This window comes from Lissotriton helveticus, chromosome 1_1, assembly GCF_964261635.1.
Source record: "Lissotriton helveticus chromosome 1_1, aLisHel1.1, whole genome shotgun sequence".
NCBI classification, from domain to species: domain Eukaryota; kingdom Metazoa; phylum Chordata; class Amphibia; order Caudata; family Salamandridae; genus Lissotriton; species Lissotriton helveticus.
The window spans coordinates 2,086,860,590-2,086,878,007 of NC_136057.1; positions in this window are offsets into that span (position 1 = coordinate 2,086,860,590).

Sequence of the window (17,418 nt, forward strand, 5' to 3'; positions counted from 1 at the left end):
TATGTTGTCGTCCCCTCCAAGCGTAAGCAGAGTGGGAAGGGCCGGGTATGCAAGCCCAGCGAAGGAGTGGAAATAAATAGCTCTGGGCGTGGTTCACTTCCTGGATGGCCAACAAAGGAAATAATGCGTGTGTCTCTCTGTGTGCCATATCCTGACCATAGGCCTAAACACACGTGGCCGACAACCTTCAACGGCCAATATCACAGTATCATTGTCAGGCTTGTGGACATGCGCAGACAGTCATGACAATGGTGTGTCTTAGGAGTGCAAGTGATGCAACCGTGCAACGTACACAAGGATATAGGCTGGGGAGAGTGAGGAGCAGCTGTGATGCATCGTAAGACACATAGATGCCGCTCATTTGCCACAAGCAATACATATCAAACATTAATCCCAAAGTCGCACACATCACACACGACTAAACTAATAAGCCTGCCAACACAGAATGCAGAACCATCGACTGCCACATATCTCTCTCCCCTCTCACAGGTGATCAAGGGTATGCACTCTGCCTGTGGATGATGACACCCCTCCGAGACACGAACACTCAGGCCCAGAGGCAGTACAATGCGGCCCACAAACGCACCAGGGGCATTGTGGAGCGCCCATTTGGTGTGTTGAAGTCACGTTTCAGGTGCCTGGACATCACAGGTGGAAGACTCCGGTACAGCCCGTAAATAGTGTGCAAGATGATCATTGCATGTTGTTGACACGTGTAAGTGCAACATTTAGTGCTAACAATCTCACACATGGCAATTAGATGGTGGGTGTGTCACCTTTGTACAGAGAGCCCCTTTAGAGTGTCACATATTCAAAATGCCATTTCAGGGTTTCAAAGATAGTACGTAATCCCACTTAGCAGCTTATCACATGTGTCCAAATTCATGACATAAAAGCTGTCATTTGTGACCAAGAAAAGACAACAGGGCATCATATGGGCTCAAATATGTGCCATCACGATGCCGAGAGTTGCACCCTGTGACTCAAGTCCCCCATTAGCAACATGGATGTGAGGGGGAATCACTGCCCCTACATTTATCCATACTTTCATACTTGATTGATCATAGAAATGACACATATGTGTGAATTGGAATGTTTTATTCACATTCGGTGGAGTGTTGATGCTGGAGCAGTACAGGGCCATGCAAACCCCACTTTACTTTGTTGCCCCGTGGAGGGCCAGCCAGAGTCCTTTAGGGATTGACAATTTCATCGGTAGAGGAAGAGTTCAGTCCGCAGTCTGATTGCTGTGGCAGTCCACAGAGGGTATCGGGGGACAGTGGAAGGTGATGATGCAGAGGGCAGAACCAAGCAGAAACAGGTCATGTGGTGTAGATGAATGCTACTGCTTCCTTATTACCACTAAGGCAGAATCATCCGCATCTTCGTCCTCTGATGTTTCATGTGCCTCACATGTGGGTGGTGGTGTTTTGTCTGCAGCACTGTGTGGCACTGACACAACAGGGGCCGGAGGTGGAAGGTCTTCTGCACTATGGGCAGTGACACATCAGAGGCCGGAGGTGGATTGTCTGCTGCAATGTGAGGCACTGACTCATCAGGGGGCGGATATGTGGATGGAGTAGTAGCAGCAGCATTTATCTGCACCAGGCCCTGTGGCAGCAATGCCAAGATGAGGGTCTGTAGGGCATGGAAGAACCCAGCTTCCTATCTCTGGTGTGCAGCTGTGGCAGCCATTCTTTCCGCCTGCATCTGCTCCATGTTCACTATGACCCTTTGCATGTGTCCCACCTCCCGGCTGACATCGCTGGAGCCACTCTGACTAGACAGTTGTTCTTGTCTCAGAGTCAGGACTGCAGCGATGTCAACCATGGATCATTGGAGAGCATGGAGAGGACTGTCGGTGTCCATTAGGGACTGTGAGTCATTCCTGATGGGACTTAGAAATCCACAAATGGCATCTAGTTTGGCTGCCATGAGATCGAACCCCACCCGCACCTGATCAGCCATCTTCTCCCGGCACCCCAACACACGGTGTTGGAAGGCCATGTGTTGTCGGGGGTCCTGGGAGACGTCCGTTGGTGGTGGGTGCTTCCTGCTGTGTGGTCTGTGCAGAGGGTGGGGTCTTCTCGATGCAGCTAGGCTGCCCTGCTCCTGGAGGTGGGGTGCTGAGGCTGTCCATGAACTGTTGGAGGGTGTTGGGGTCGATGGTAAGGAGGTCGTCTTCGTCATCAGTGAAGAGAAGTTTGGTGTGCTCTACAGGAGGTGAGATTTTTCCTCTGCAATGTGAAGGGGAGATGCAGTTTAACATTGTGATCACATGTATGTTGACGCATTGTACAAGTTTACATACAGACTACATGACAATGCACATTGTGACTGTTTGGGAGGAGCCGCCTATTTGATGCGGGACAGTGGACAGTTCGACAACATCACGGATGTGAGTTTGTACTTGTACATTATCAACTCACATTTCCCTGCTATGACAAATGTGATAGGCCAGTATCTACACACATGCGGCACCAGTTGTGTCCTCTGTTCTGTTGTGAACGTGTTGCAGTTTGTACCACATTGCTGTCAATGTTGATGTGCTCTGAATGTTATGTGTGTGTGCTGCATTATGGGAGAGTCGCCCCTGCAGTTCTGATTTTGCTTCCCCCTTATCCCTTTCAGTGCGTGCCTTTGACTTCTGTACATATACAGTGCTGAGATGTTGCATACTTGGGTCCATTGGGCTCTTGGCGGGAGTTGGGAGTCTGGGGCATGGTTTGTCCGCAGATGTGTTGTTGACGTCAGGGGTTGTTTGTGTACATGTGTAGTGTAGTTCCTATATTTCCAATAGGCTCTGCGCATTGGAATAACATAAACGACAGTTTAGACGTAGGACTTAGGTCGACTAAGTCTCTATTGAATATGTTAGACTTAATTATGAATGCCAGCTAACTCAGAGGTCACTAGAAACTTTTTCGAGTAAACAAGAAGGTGTTAACTTTCCTGAATAGACAAGAAGGGATTAGTTTCTGACAACCGCATAAACATGACAACTTTGCTCCCTCCAGAATAAGGAGTATACCTCCAGAGTCACGGAAACAATAGATAACTATTTTACTCAGTCAATCGTGCATGCTTAGTTTCACCAGAAGCGCAGAGAAATAGAGAGACGGGCGTTTTCAATAAAAGAGGTTATTTATTGAACAGTCTTCTTTCTCACGCAAGAGAAATGAGTTGCCACAATTGCAATACTTGTTATAAAGTAAAGTGCGTACAGTAAAAGGAGTATTATGAAATCATACTGTAAAAGCATGCTATGGTTTCTAAGCCATACGGTGTTTAAAATAGATAAAATATATACATAGATAAAACCATGACTAAACTTACTCAACTGGTGCTTCTAAGATACGCCTACCCCTGTGTACCTAACCTAAGCCTAGTACGTGGGAAGGAGTAAGTGAGCTGCAGTTTAAGTTAAGATAGTTTCTGCCAAGAATCTGAGTCAAGAATTCTCTAAGGGTCTAATCAGCTCTGTACACTGTTTATAGAATGAAGGAGGTCTTGTATCTCTCTCTCAGGACTCGATCTCCCAGCAACCCGCAAAGGTGACCAGGAAACACTGGAGCTGGATTTCTCGGCAGGAGAAAAGACAGCGTCTCTCTCTCAGTGCGTCAATGGGAGGGTCGGCTTCCTTCGGCACTTGCCACAGCAGGGCGTCGGGCAAGTAGATAGCTGATCTGCTCCAAACCATGGTGTGTTTTGCTAGGGCAGATGCTGGTATATTTATACCTGGAAGGTGCCGAGTTTGACGTAAGGTTGGACATAAGACGTCACTAAGAACTCGCAGTTCTTTTAGGACTCCAGGAGTTCTAGGACAAATCAATACCGAAGCAGGGGGAATTCCTGGGCTGCTGGAGGCTTGGTTCATTTAAGAACGGGTTGTGCTTTCTAGGAGTCTATGGGAGTAGCCTTGCCATATTTGGACTGCATTGGCTATGACTTAATATGGATATGATTCTTATGCCTTTATAAGGATATGATTTGTTATAACCACATAAGGGCATACATCGGAAATATTTAAATAGGGTCCTAGATACGTTTACAACACCCACTCCACGTATAATGTCCATCATTACTAAAATACTAAGCAATTTTAAACATATGACTATGCATGTGTTTTCCATCCCACCCCAAAACACATAAAATGCATTTGAAATGGTATATACACACGAAAAATGAGTAATATACTGTACGTTTTCAAGCAGTGGTATCATTCAGATAATGCATATAGAGTACGTTGAAATATTGGCTGAATGAATCACGAAAATTATATTTATGAAATGGCTCCTAATACAGAAGAGAAGATCGAGACTATTTCATCACATATTTATACAAGATTGTACATGTGCTAGAGGCTAAATCAAAATATTGTCTCTAGAGTTTCAAAAATAGAAATCTTGTTCTCTAAGAATAGTTCTACTTTAAGCAGAGTATCATGTGCCAAAAAAAAGGTAAATATTTGGGGAACAGGGAAAAATAATTTCGCTTTCAGGGCAAAAAATAGTTCCACAGTTTTTTACAAGTTCTGTTTTTCAAAACTGAAGGTCGAATTCAGAGTTCAGGGAACGCTATGTGCTCAAAAGTTATTCTCGTTGTTAGGAGAGAACATTAAACTCAGATAGGCTGGCAAAGAATTTGTCTACAACAGTAGGTGAAAGTTGGATCAGGTCCGAAAAAGTAGAAATAGTGCTTATATGAGAAGCATTGCCATCATCGGTGTTTAGATTAGCAATGGTCACAGAAGGTTGTACCTGTGTGCCGCTTTCATCTCGTACCTCACCGTCACCTAATCGTAATGGTGAGGTCTCAACGAATGCCGTCATCAGAATAGGTAGCCGCTGGGGACAACACGTTGCATGTGCCGTTACTGAACCAAGCAAAGTATCAATATCCAAAGGTACTGCTGATGGTAGTGTGAGACAGACGTCCAACACGCATTCTTCTCCCCACAGAGCAGGCATCGTAGAACAGGTAGGATGCAATCTTGCCAGATTGGTCTGAATGAAAGAAACCAGGTAGTATTCAGATCTCTTAGCCAAGCCAAGCCGAGTACTTTAGTTATCCGGTCTTGGTATCTCATCGCTAGGATCGTTTCTTTCATGGTAGCCTGAGTTTTGTTTGTGGCTGGATTTGCCATATGGGAGCAGAAGGAACAAAAATAAAATTCCTGCTACGAGTCCCAAGATGAGAGGCAGGCCGCCAAACACAGAGGGCACAAAATTCGGGAAGATGCTCAGGACTGCTTCAAAGGGTGCTAATAGTCCAGAAAAAATTGTCTTAAATACATGTGCGATTCCACTGGTATCAGACATGTTTAAGATTTGACCTAACATTTCTACGAAATGCACGGGGCAATTTTTTGATAATAATGCATGTATCTCTGCCGCTGTCCTTGCAACATGCAGATCATACGTTTCTCTAGACGAGGTTAAAGGCACAGTTGTTTGTAAAAGAATGGATTTCATTCTGCTTAAAGTATCAATTCGAATAGAAGAGATATTCAGAGAAGGCCATATCGTTGCCTCCTTGTCTGGTTTGCTGTTTGGATACAATACTTGCATACAGCAAGTGACCATGGAAGTTACACTGACGAGATAGGCCCCTCCTGGCACCATGCCACAACAGCTGCGGTCAATTATTATAACGTAACTGCCGTTGGAAAGTTGTCTGAAAAAAGGCTCTATCTGTGTAGCTGGGGTGCCGTGCAGGTGGCATGAAAGGTTATTTGATGAACCTTTGCAGGCTGCATGCAAGTTAATTCCCCGACACAGAAGTGTACCGCTTAGTGAATTTTTACAGTTGTTACCACTAAGAAATACCTCTTTTTTCCCCCACTGTAACATCTATGTGTATAAGGTAGATTCCAGTTTGACTTTATGTAACCTTTACCCAACCTTTCATACAGGCCTGCTGGTATATGCTTTTGGCAATATTGAAACTGAAAAGTCATTATTGGAATTGTAATTGTGCCATGTATTATCCATTCAATGACAGGTCTTTCGGAAACTGTCAATGGCAATCTTTCTAGTTTTTCAATGCTCAGCACCGTATAGTCTGCTCCTTTTTGTGCCAAAGAGATTTGTTTATCAGTAAGGTTAAAGATAGAAAATAATGACGTTGTGTTGATTAGACGCCATGGCACGTAGCCTGAATGGAGGTTTTGTAACGTCCAGCCTAACTGTACAATAGAACGTAATTGGGACTGGCCATGTTGTAACATTAGCATATCCTGTTCTATTATATCGATAGCAGATGATACAATGCTGTCCAGCGAATATATTCTGAAGGACAGAGTCGTTAACCCATTGTCCACTACAGACAGTGATTTTTCCAAATTAATACGATCAATTTCTCGTATTTTTTCAGCAGTTTCAATTTGCGTTACTTTCCAAGCTTCGTTGTAAGCAGCGTATATACCGGCGTATATGAAACTTTTTTGACGCTGTTTGCGAGGTCCCAATAAGAAATCTCGCAAGTCAGCACCTTCTTTAAGTAAAGTCAAGTGTTGCTTAATTTCAGGCAGTGTGAATTTCTGTAGACATTCGAGGCATAGTTTCCCTACACTGTATGTTGTAATTATCCCTGGATGTTGTCTCTGGGAATATCTTGGGTCTGGTCTGTTCTGTTTGAACCCTTGTCTTTTATTCAGGAATCTATCTTGACAGTTATTAGTGTCTGTGGGCCAGATCAACCATTTCCTCCAATCAGGATTAGTTCTGTTTTGGTGTAAAATATGGGATACGTCTATTTCCGCATCTGTAGAGCTATTACTATCAGGTATGGGCTTTGGTATAGACGGTTTGTTTAAGTCCTTTATCTTGGCTAGGCCAAGACAGGTTGTTTGTTGAATGGTGTCATTCAGGAACATTATTTGTTCTGGGATCATGCAGGCTCTGAATAATGATTCTAGACCTTGTACCTGCCAATCTTTTGTTCCCCAGATGGTTTTTGTCTCAATGTTGTTTTTCCAAAATTCAAAACCAAATGTAGACATTTTTTCATAACATTTTGTGGAATATATCAATTTAGTGTTTGTCAACATGTTTTTCATTCCTGTCTTATTTAAAACCTTAAAATAAAACGTTTCTGGATCAGTGATGTTAAACCCTGAGAAGTATGGGAATTTCTCATAAAATGTTTTCGAGCTGCCTTTTAGCAGATTTATGCAAATAGTGATGCCCATAATGATTAAAGCAATACATTTCTTCATAGTTTGATGAACTTTCTAAATAATCATGTTCTGTAAATTTTGAATGTATGACATAATACCGACAGACAGAATATCTACATACAAAAATATCGACACAAAAATATCGAAATCAAAAATATCGAAATTATATCTACATAATGGTAAGTACAAAAATATCGAAAAAATAATATCGTTGTACAAAAATATCGAAATTAAAAATCTCGTTTTTTTAAATGTAATAATAATAATTTAAAATTAATTTAAAAATACATATAATTTTACAAATATTAACGCATGTTTTTACAACGCAGATACTTTTACAACGCATACCATTACAACGTAAGTATTGGTAAGTATATAATAATTTTTTTATGTAAATTAATTAAAATTAATATAATATAATTTAATTTAATTTAATTTAATTAATTTAATTTAAATTAAATTATACTTTAATTTTTACACTGTACCCCTGTACCCCAAAAACCCAAAACTGACCCTGAACCCTAAAAATACCCATTTACCAAAAACCCAAAACTGACCCTGAACCCTAAAAATACCCCTTTACCCAAAAACTAAAAACTGACCCTGAACCCTAAAAATACCCCTTTACCCAAAAACTAAAAACTGACCCTGAACCCTAAAAATACCCCTTTACCCAAAAACCAAAAACTGACCCTGAACCCTAAAAATACCCCTTTACCCAAAAACTAAAAACTGACCCTGTGCCCTAAAAATACCCCTTTACCCAAAAACTAAAAACTGACCCTGAACCCTAAAAATACCCCTTTACCCAAAAACTAAAAACTGACCCTGAACCCTAAAAATACCCCTTTACCCAAAAACTAAAAACTGACCCTGAACCCTAAAAATACCCCTTTACCCAAAAACTCAAAACTGACCCTGAACCCTAAAAATACCCCTTGACCCAAAAACCCCAAACTATAACATTTTAAATATAATTATATACTTACCAATACTTACGTTGTAATGGTATGCGTTGTAAAGGTATCTGCGTTGTAAACGCATGCGTTGTAATAGTTTTTGCGTTGTAAAAGTTTCGTTGTAATGGTAGTGCGTTGTAAAAGTTGCGTTGTAATGGTTGTTTCCCTATAAACACACAACCCACTACACATAAATAAATGAAATCATTTAATCACTTAATAATTATTAATTACTAATTAATTATTAATTAACAATATCAAAAATTAATAAATTAAAAATATGAACACATTAACTCTAATTAATTTAATTTACTACTTAATATTATTTCATTACAAATTAATTATTAATTAACAATAACACTAAATTAAATATATTAGCACAATAAATCTAATTAATGTAATTAACTAATTAACATTAATTAATTACCAATTAATTATTAATTAACAATAACAATAAATTATATATCGTAGCACATTAAATCTAATTAATTTAATTAACTAATTAATATTAATTAATTACCAATTAATTATTAATTAACAATAACACTAAATTAAATATATTACCACATTAAATCTAATTAATGTAATTAACTAATTAGTTTCAATTAATTATAAATTAATTATTAATTAAAAAAATATTTAAAAATATATAATAATTATTTAATTATTATTAAATTACTTCCCACCCTATTCCCCTATAAACCCACAACCCACTCTAATACTAAAACGCAAAATGTTAACATAATTACTAATTTTCAAACATACATTTCTAAACATATTTAGCAAACATATAAACAACATAATAAAATACATAACACTAAACAACAAAATTTCGATATTACTAACATACATACCTTAATCTCGATATTCTGTCTGTCGATATTATGGCACATCGATATACTATACCATCGATATTAAAACATCGATATTATTGTATATCGATATTTTAATTTCGATATTTTGTCTGACTACCGTAAATGTTGATGACATTTCTAAATCTGACATCATAATATTAATATTTTCAAAGTCCCAATCATCAGAGAAAGTACTAGGTGATACAAAGTCACTTAATGAAACCTTGAACTGATGTGGATATCTCAACAGTTCAACCGGGCCATAGTTGTCGTAATCAGTAGCATCCCATGCTACACCACCAGGTATAGGAATGGCTGTGATGTTTACTGATGATAGTTCTCTTTTTTCAATGTGAGAAGATCTGTGAGGCTTTAGAACCAAGTTGATGTACTGACTTGCTGTGTCCAGTCCATTGTACTGTATTTTCCATCAATCATTCTTCCCAAGCTTAAAACCAAAATGAGCCAGAGTAGGAGGAAAAGTACACCTAACACAATCCACAATTCAATCCATGGTGAAATCAGATATGTTTCTTTAAGTTGATGAAAGAGTTCAGTTATTTTTCTTTTGAAAGTTTTATTTGCTGGCTTTTCTTCATGTTCACATGGATCTTCAGAAAAGTCATCGAAATTGATGAAGTAGCCAGATGCAGTTCTGTCAATTATAGGAATTGCTTCTGGATTTTCATTAATCTTTGGATTAGTATAGTCAGAGGCTACATCACTGTAGATTGGTGTTTCTTGACGAACTGTTGCAATTTGGGTTTCAAGAGGCACAAGTTCCATGGCTTTGTTGCATAGTCCTTTGTTATTCACTGCAGGTTTATCAAATGTGATTAGTCTCTCAGTTTGAACCTCTTGAATTGTTGCAAGGTTTGGTCTTCTGCTACTTCTTGGGAGTCCACTGGGCCTAGTACTTATTATTGGCCACATGATTGTGGTTTTACCAGGTCGATTGATACAACTCTGTTCTCCTTTTTACCAGCAAGGGTCGGTAGTACTACTGATCTTGTTCCGCTGATAGCTAAGTCAGGTACTGCTTTTCTGTAAGAAGGCCCAAATTCCTTCTTCACCGCGATCTTTTCTGTGACCAGATCCCCAATCTTTGGAATCTAGACAGGTCTTGCTGGGACAGGTGGTTTTTCTTCAGTGGCCGTTGGCTTTAGCTTTGTGTTACTTAGACTTCTTCTTTTTTCATTTAAGTCCTGTAAAACAGCCAAATGATCTTTGATATCAAAGGTTTTTTGTTCCACCACTGAAGTCTGACTATCGAGATCTTTGATTATCATTCTAATCCCAAACAAAAGTTCATACGGAGTGATTCCACCCAGAGAAGGTCTTGACAGATTATTAAGACTACGTTGGACACTTATTAGATGTTTGACCCACCCATCACTCGAACCTAATACCCTCGCTGTTATAGATTGCTTTATGTCACGGTTTTTTCTCTCCACTACCGCATTTCCCTCAGGATGGAATGGACTAGAGTACCGCAATGCAATGCCCATGCTGGCCATGGCCTCCTTGTAAGCTCGAGAGCTAAACACAGGACCTTGGTCAGAATGTAGCATGCCAATTGCGTATGTGCCGATAAAGACTCGCACATTTTTTATAAAGTTCTGGTGTCAGCCGAGCGCTGGGGCCACATCCAAATGAATCTCGTCTTAATATTTATGGGATCGCATTTTTCCGTGTGGATGTCTGCGTGTAGATAGCCTAATGCTGTCCAATAGAGGTGTCTGGGCTGGTATCTGGTGCGGTTCACAACTGCGATCTCTGTTGCAGTCCTGACAATCCATTGCAAAGTTATACATTTTCACGCTCATCCCCGGCCACCAGTACTGTGATTGTAATTCTATTAGAGATTTCAAGATCTCTTGGTGCCTCAGACCCATTCCCATGTGTGCTTCTTGAATCAAGTAAGCCCTCCGGTTCGTGTTTGGAATTACTTTGTCCCCCACTCCAGAGATTCGAGCAAAAGGAACGGAGTTCGCATCAATTATGTATGTATTGTCGAGTGGATAGTTGAGAGGTAATGCCGCATAGTCGCCTTTTAATGAGGCTTTTACTGCCAGCACAGTGTCTCCATCTATTTGTTTTTTAGAATGCTTTTTTGTAGCTATGGAAGCCGGTTGAACAGCTGCCGTTCTGGCTCTGTTAGCCAATGAATTCCCTGCAACGTGAACGCCATCACGTCGAAGACTCTGCGTATGTATCACGTGAGTCTTTCGTAGATCTTTCTGTAACAGAACTACTTGTTCCCATAGTTTTTTATGCTTTATTGTGACACCTGTCTCATCTTTGCAACCGTTTTCAATCCAGGTCTGCATGAAATTATTGTAAGAGTGGATGCAATAATCCGAATCGCACACTATTAGTGTGGGGAACTGGCGATCGGCATTCTCAAGCGTCATCTTTAAAGCTCGTAGTTCAGCTCGCTGAGCTGTACAGTTTCTGAGTGATTCAGTTTTAGTGACCATTGGTCTGTTATGTTATGTTATGTTATTTGTAGTTTTGTATAGCGCAACGGTTACTCAAAAAGAGTGTCCCGGCGCTGGAATTTACCTAAGTGACAGCGATCTTTAACAATCGCGCATGCTGCATTGTAAACTTGTTTATCCACAACGTAGTGTTGTGCAAATCTGTCCGTGTAAATTACACAGGTGTACTGTTCGAGAGGCAGAATTTCGGTCGGCAGAGGACATTCATGTTCGTATTCTAGATGTTCTAGTTTTTTCATTTTGGGATCAAATGCGTGTATCACGTCTGTTGTAGCAAGAGAATTTTCCCATTGTATCCATTTTGGATCTAAAGCTTTAGCATTCGGAATGCTCGGTATTGTTACTGCCTCAAGGGCTGATACTGCTGTTAAAACAGATATGCTCTTCCCTTGGGCTAGGGCTCTTTCTTTTGCTACAGCAGTTTGGACCGCAGTCAGAATTTTTTCCGTAGAACTGAATTTCATTTCAGCTTGTGTGTACAAGTGTGATTTATAAGCTATTGGTACCGTTTCTCCCTCATTCGAGGTCAGGTACGTAAATCCGCATCTTCCTGGGATGACTCGGAATACACGGTTGCGTTCGTTTGCGCGTGTTTGCAGTTTTGTTTTAGTCAACATGTCTGTTTGTATTGTTCATAACATTTTTGTGTATTTCTGAGTCCAATTGATTGGTTTGAAATCAGGTTTTATTAATTCGTAGAGAGGTTTAGCCCCTTCTGCATAATTTAGAAAGTAACTTCTTCCGAAATTCAGGAAACCTAGAATTGATTGTAAGTTTTTCAGCGTTTTTGGAGCTTGGAGTACTGCACACTTCTCTAAGAAGTTGTCTGCTAGGCTTTTGCATTCACTTGATAATTCATATCCTAAAAATAGGACAGTGAGGTGGGAAATTCGTGACTTTTTAAAGTTGAATTTGTACCCTTCAGATGCGAACCCAAGTATAAAGGTGTTCACTCTTTTCAAGTGTGTCTCCAGGTTATCGTCTGTAAGATAGATGTCATCGACATAAGCTAATGCCTCATCATCATACATTTGTAGTATTTCTGTTACCCTGGCTGAAAATATTCCTGGGCTGTTCTTGAATCCCTGGGGGAGACGACAAAATTGCCGTTGGGCCCCCATACTTGAGAAAGCGGTCAAATACCTGCTTTCTGGTGCTATGTTTTGACAGAAGAAAGCATTTGAAATATCTAATGTTGTTTTATATTTTTTGCGCACAATGTTATTCATTAGTGCTGCACTGTGTGAGTTTTGTACTGCAAATGTTTTGCAGCTTGAGTTTAGGTGTCTGTAGTCCAAAACTAGACGATATGAATCATCTGGCTTGGAGACAGGAAACAAAGGATTGTTCATTTGTGAGGTGCATGTTTCAATTACCCCCTGATATTCAAGTTGATCTAAGAGCTCCCTGACTTGTTTCTTAGCTTCTTGCTTAACAGGATACTGCCTCTGTGCAGTAGGTTGATTTTTAACTGAATTTTATGGTGAGGAGAATCCTCATCCCATCCTACATGATTTTTGTATAATGCAGGGGTATGGACCACTGCCCATTTTCTAGCATATGTGTATTTTTTATGAATTGGAATGTGATTTGAGAAGGCAGGCATAATCATTTCTTCGCCATGTGGGCACTCCCTGACAAACTCTGGTGGCCAGTCTTTCTCTGCTAGCAGGATATCATAGCCTATAGATAGGTTCTCCCAAAAGAGACCTCTTATTTTTCTAGTTTTGCCCCCTTCTATACGTAATGGTAGTTCATATAATTTATGGGGCACACTAACTCTGGTGTCTGCAGTTTCCACTTGAATGTTTTCATTTGTGTCCACTGTCTCCAGAAGATTCATCAGGATCTTGCGAGCTAAGGTCACTTCTGCTGCACTGTCTAGCATTGTCTGGGCCCATTCTCCGTTCTTGAGTTGTGTCCTCAGAATCCTCGGCATGTTTTATTTTAATACTGGCTACCTTCTTCTTGGGAAATTGTAATTTAATTTTTTACTTTGATGAGCAGGTTCCTTGTCTTTGGACTTGACGCGCTCGTCTTTGTGTTCTGACCGTCCTCTTCTTTCCAATTTCTGTGAGGAAGTCTGAAAAGATCGAGAGGTACGTGTATCATTATCTTGATATCTGTCAGGTTTACTTAAATTATCCCTATTTTTAAGGTTGTATCTTTTTTCAGAGGGCTCCCGTTGTGGAGACCTGCCCCCCCGTTCTGGAGATGTATTTCTATGTTGGGGAGACCTTCCTCTGGACTGGAACTGTTTTTCTCTGGGAGTTGTTTGTTTATTACCCTCCCACTTCTTTTTTGGAGTAATGAGATTATTTTTAATAAAGCTCTTTTCAGCATTTTCAGTTAGTTGTGGTTTTAGTGGTTTCCCACCCAAACTATCTCTACCTAATTCTTCATAGGATTTTTCAATTATTCTGGCAAGTTCAAAAGGTTGTTCTGCTATATCTGTTTCTTTAAATTTTTGGCGGATCGCCACAGATGCTGCTTCTCCTCTTATGTTTGCTAATAGTATAGCTGAGACTTGCTTAAAGTCTTTCAGTAATTTCATATCTAGATTTAAAGCAGACTCTGGACCGTATTCATTTTGAATCTGTCTTATTACCTCTGGTATAACCGCCATAGACGGAACACCATGTGTTTTTGTGTATATTGAAGCAAAGACTGTGCCCCAAGTGTCACAGTCCTCTACATGTGGTACGATCCCCATTGGTAGACAGATTGTCAGAATTCTGTGTTTTTCATGAGGTGTAGTATCAGGAAATACTGCCTCTATCTGAGTAATTTTTTGAGCTAACCAGAACGGGATTTGTTCCCGTTTTGCGGGTAGATTGCCAATGACGGATTGTATAGTCTATGGTGTCATTTTATTTGTGTTCCCCTGGTGAGGGGTGTGCTGTGGAATTTCTATTGCTGCTTGGCCTGTTAAACTCCGCAAGACATATTGGACCAATTTTCTATCTATTTTAATTAATTGTTTTAGCTGAACTAAAAGTGCTCCGCTTGACATTTTTTCAATGTCAGGATGTGTTGTATAGCCGGCTAGAACCGGCCATGTGGCTCCTGGTCTACCTAGTGGATCGAGCCTGGTAAAGTGATTTTGATGTTTTAGGGCGCCATTAAACCAGAGCTGGTGCTCTTGGTACGTTAGTGGAATTTCAACGTCCTCGAAAGGAACGTATTCCGTTGGAGATTCCTCTATTTTGTAGTAGTGGAACTCGTGTGTCACAGCATTTGCTGCTGGAATATGTATCCAGGAATAGAACACCTCTGTCTGCCGACATTCATGGGCCTCTACCAAAAATATGACTGTACCACCTCTTGGTGATACTCCATTTTCTATAAGTTTTATAGTTATGATTTTCCTTACATTTACTGGGATGATTAGAGCATCTGGGTCATTTTGTTGGAGAGTTGTGTCATCCGCTAAAAGTTGAGCTGCCAAAGCATCTCTTTCGTCGTCACTTCCCGTCATTTTACTGACTGAAAGTTTGCAGAGCAAGTTTCAAGGAAACAAAGATTAGGTGCACAACATTTTGGAACACTGTATCCTTCAACGTTGACTAAACTAAAAACTAATACATAGGAACCTCTTCCTACTAAGTTTTGGCGGATATTAACCTTTCATCCACTCCAGACGTCTATTGGAGTTTTTACGGGAAAAAGGGGTCTGTGTGAAAAGCACGACTGAGTTACTCTAGTATTTAGCGTTAAATTATCTCCTTACCAAATGTTGGGCGCCATGTAGTGTAGTTCCTATATTCCCAATAGGCTCTGCGCATTGGAATAACATAAACGATAGTTTAGACGTAGGACTTAGGTCGACTAGGTCTCTATTGAATATGTTACACTTAATTATGAATGCCAGCTAGCTCAGAGGTCACTAGAAACTTTCTCGAGTAAACAAGAAGTTGTTAACTTTCCTGAATAGACAAGAAGGGATTAGTTTCTGACAACCGCATAAACATGACAACTTTGCTCCCTACAGAATAAGGAGTATACCTCCAATGTCACGTAAACAATAGATAACCATTTTACTCAGTCAATCGTGCATGCTTAGTTTCACCAGAAACGCAGAGAAATAGAGAGACGGGCGTTTTCAATAAAAGAGGTTATTTATTGAACAGTCTTCTTTCTCATGCAAGAGAAGTGAGTTGCCACAATTGCAATACTTGTTATAAAGTAAAGTGCGTACAGTAAAAGGAGTATTATGAAATCATACTGTAAAAGCATGCTATGGTTTCTAAGCCATACGGTGTTTAAAATAGATAAAATATATACATAGATAAAAATATGACTAAACGTACTCAACTGGTGCTTCTAAGATACGCCTACCCCGGTGTACCTAACCTAAGCCTAGTACGTGGGAAGGAGTAAGTGAGCTGCAGTTTAAGTTAAGATAGTTTCTGCCAAGAATCTGAGTCAAGAATTCTCTACGGGTCTAATCAGCTCCGTACCCTGTTTATAGAATGAAGGAGGTCTTGTATCTCTCTCTCAGGACTCAATCTCCCAGCAACCCGCAAGGGTGACCAGGAAACACTGGAGCTGGATTTCTCGGCAGGAGAAAAGACAGCGTCTCTCTCAGTGCGTCAATGGGAGGGTCGGCTTCCTTCGGCACTCACTACAGCAGGGCGTCGGGCAAGTAGATAGCCGATCTGCTCCAAACCACCGTGTGTTATGCTAGGGCAGATGCTGGTATATTTATACCTGGAAGGTGCCGAGTTTGACGTAAGGTTGGACATAAGACGTCACTAAGAACACGCAGTTCTTTAAGGACTCCAGGAGTTCTAGGACAAATCAATACAGAAGTAGGGGGAATTCCCGGGCTGCTGGAGGGTTGGTTTGTTTAAGAACACGTTGTGCTTTCTAGGAGTCGATGGGAGTAGCCTTGCCGTATTTGGACTGCATTGGCTATGACTTAATATGGATATGATTCTTATGCCTTTATAAGGATATGATTTGTTATAACCACATAAGGGAATAAATCGGGAATATTTAAATAGGGTCCTAGATACGTTTACAACACGTGGATGTGTCAGAGTGTGACCTCCTCCTTTACGATGTGGTCCACACTCAGGCACTTCAGTGTAGTGGCATGCAACATGTTATGATATATAGACTGCAGTCATGCTATTCGTCATGCAGTATGTTAGAGCTGGCTATTTCTGGTAGGCTAAGGCTGACGCCAAAGCCAGGCAGAAACCACCATTCTAGTCAGGGCAAGGGAGTCACACGCCAAGATAACCCCTGCTCACCCCCTTGGTAGCTTGGCACGAGCAGTAAGGCTAAACTCGGTGGCAATGTGTAAAGCATTTGCGCCAGCACACAACAGCAACAACATACTAGGCACACCACAAAAGGAACTCCACACAAGGTTATATAAAAATAACTTCTGTATTGTCAAAATCACATCAGATAGAAATCACACATGTACATTGTGCCAACTGGCACGGGCAATATTCACAAGGGATTATTCACAAGACAGGGCCACATGGGCCACTGTCAGGCTCAATACTTTTAGAAATAGAAATACTGTCAGAAATTAGAATAAAAGGATATAAAATAACTGTAGCACAAATTAGCAAGAATAGCATACAACCAGTAACTACTGGTAACAGGTAAGTACCACCTACACAACCCTAACCACCTTAGGAGAATGTCACGCAGGGGACCAGGACCTCACTAGGACCACCTGTACTGGAAAGAACAACCACCTAAGAATAAAGTACATTTAGGGGTATCAGCAAGAACACATTACACATGATGCATCACAACATTCAGAGGTGTAGGGAAAAGATAAACACATGATGCATAAAAACACATTCAGTGGTGTAATAACAAGGCACATGATGCATCATAAACACATTCAGAGGTGCAGGGAAGGAAAAACACACGATGCATAAACCAACACATTCAGAGGT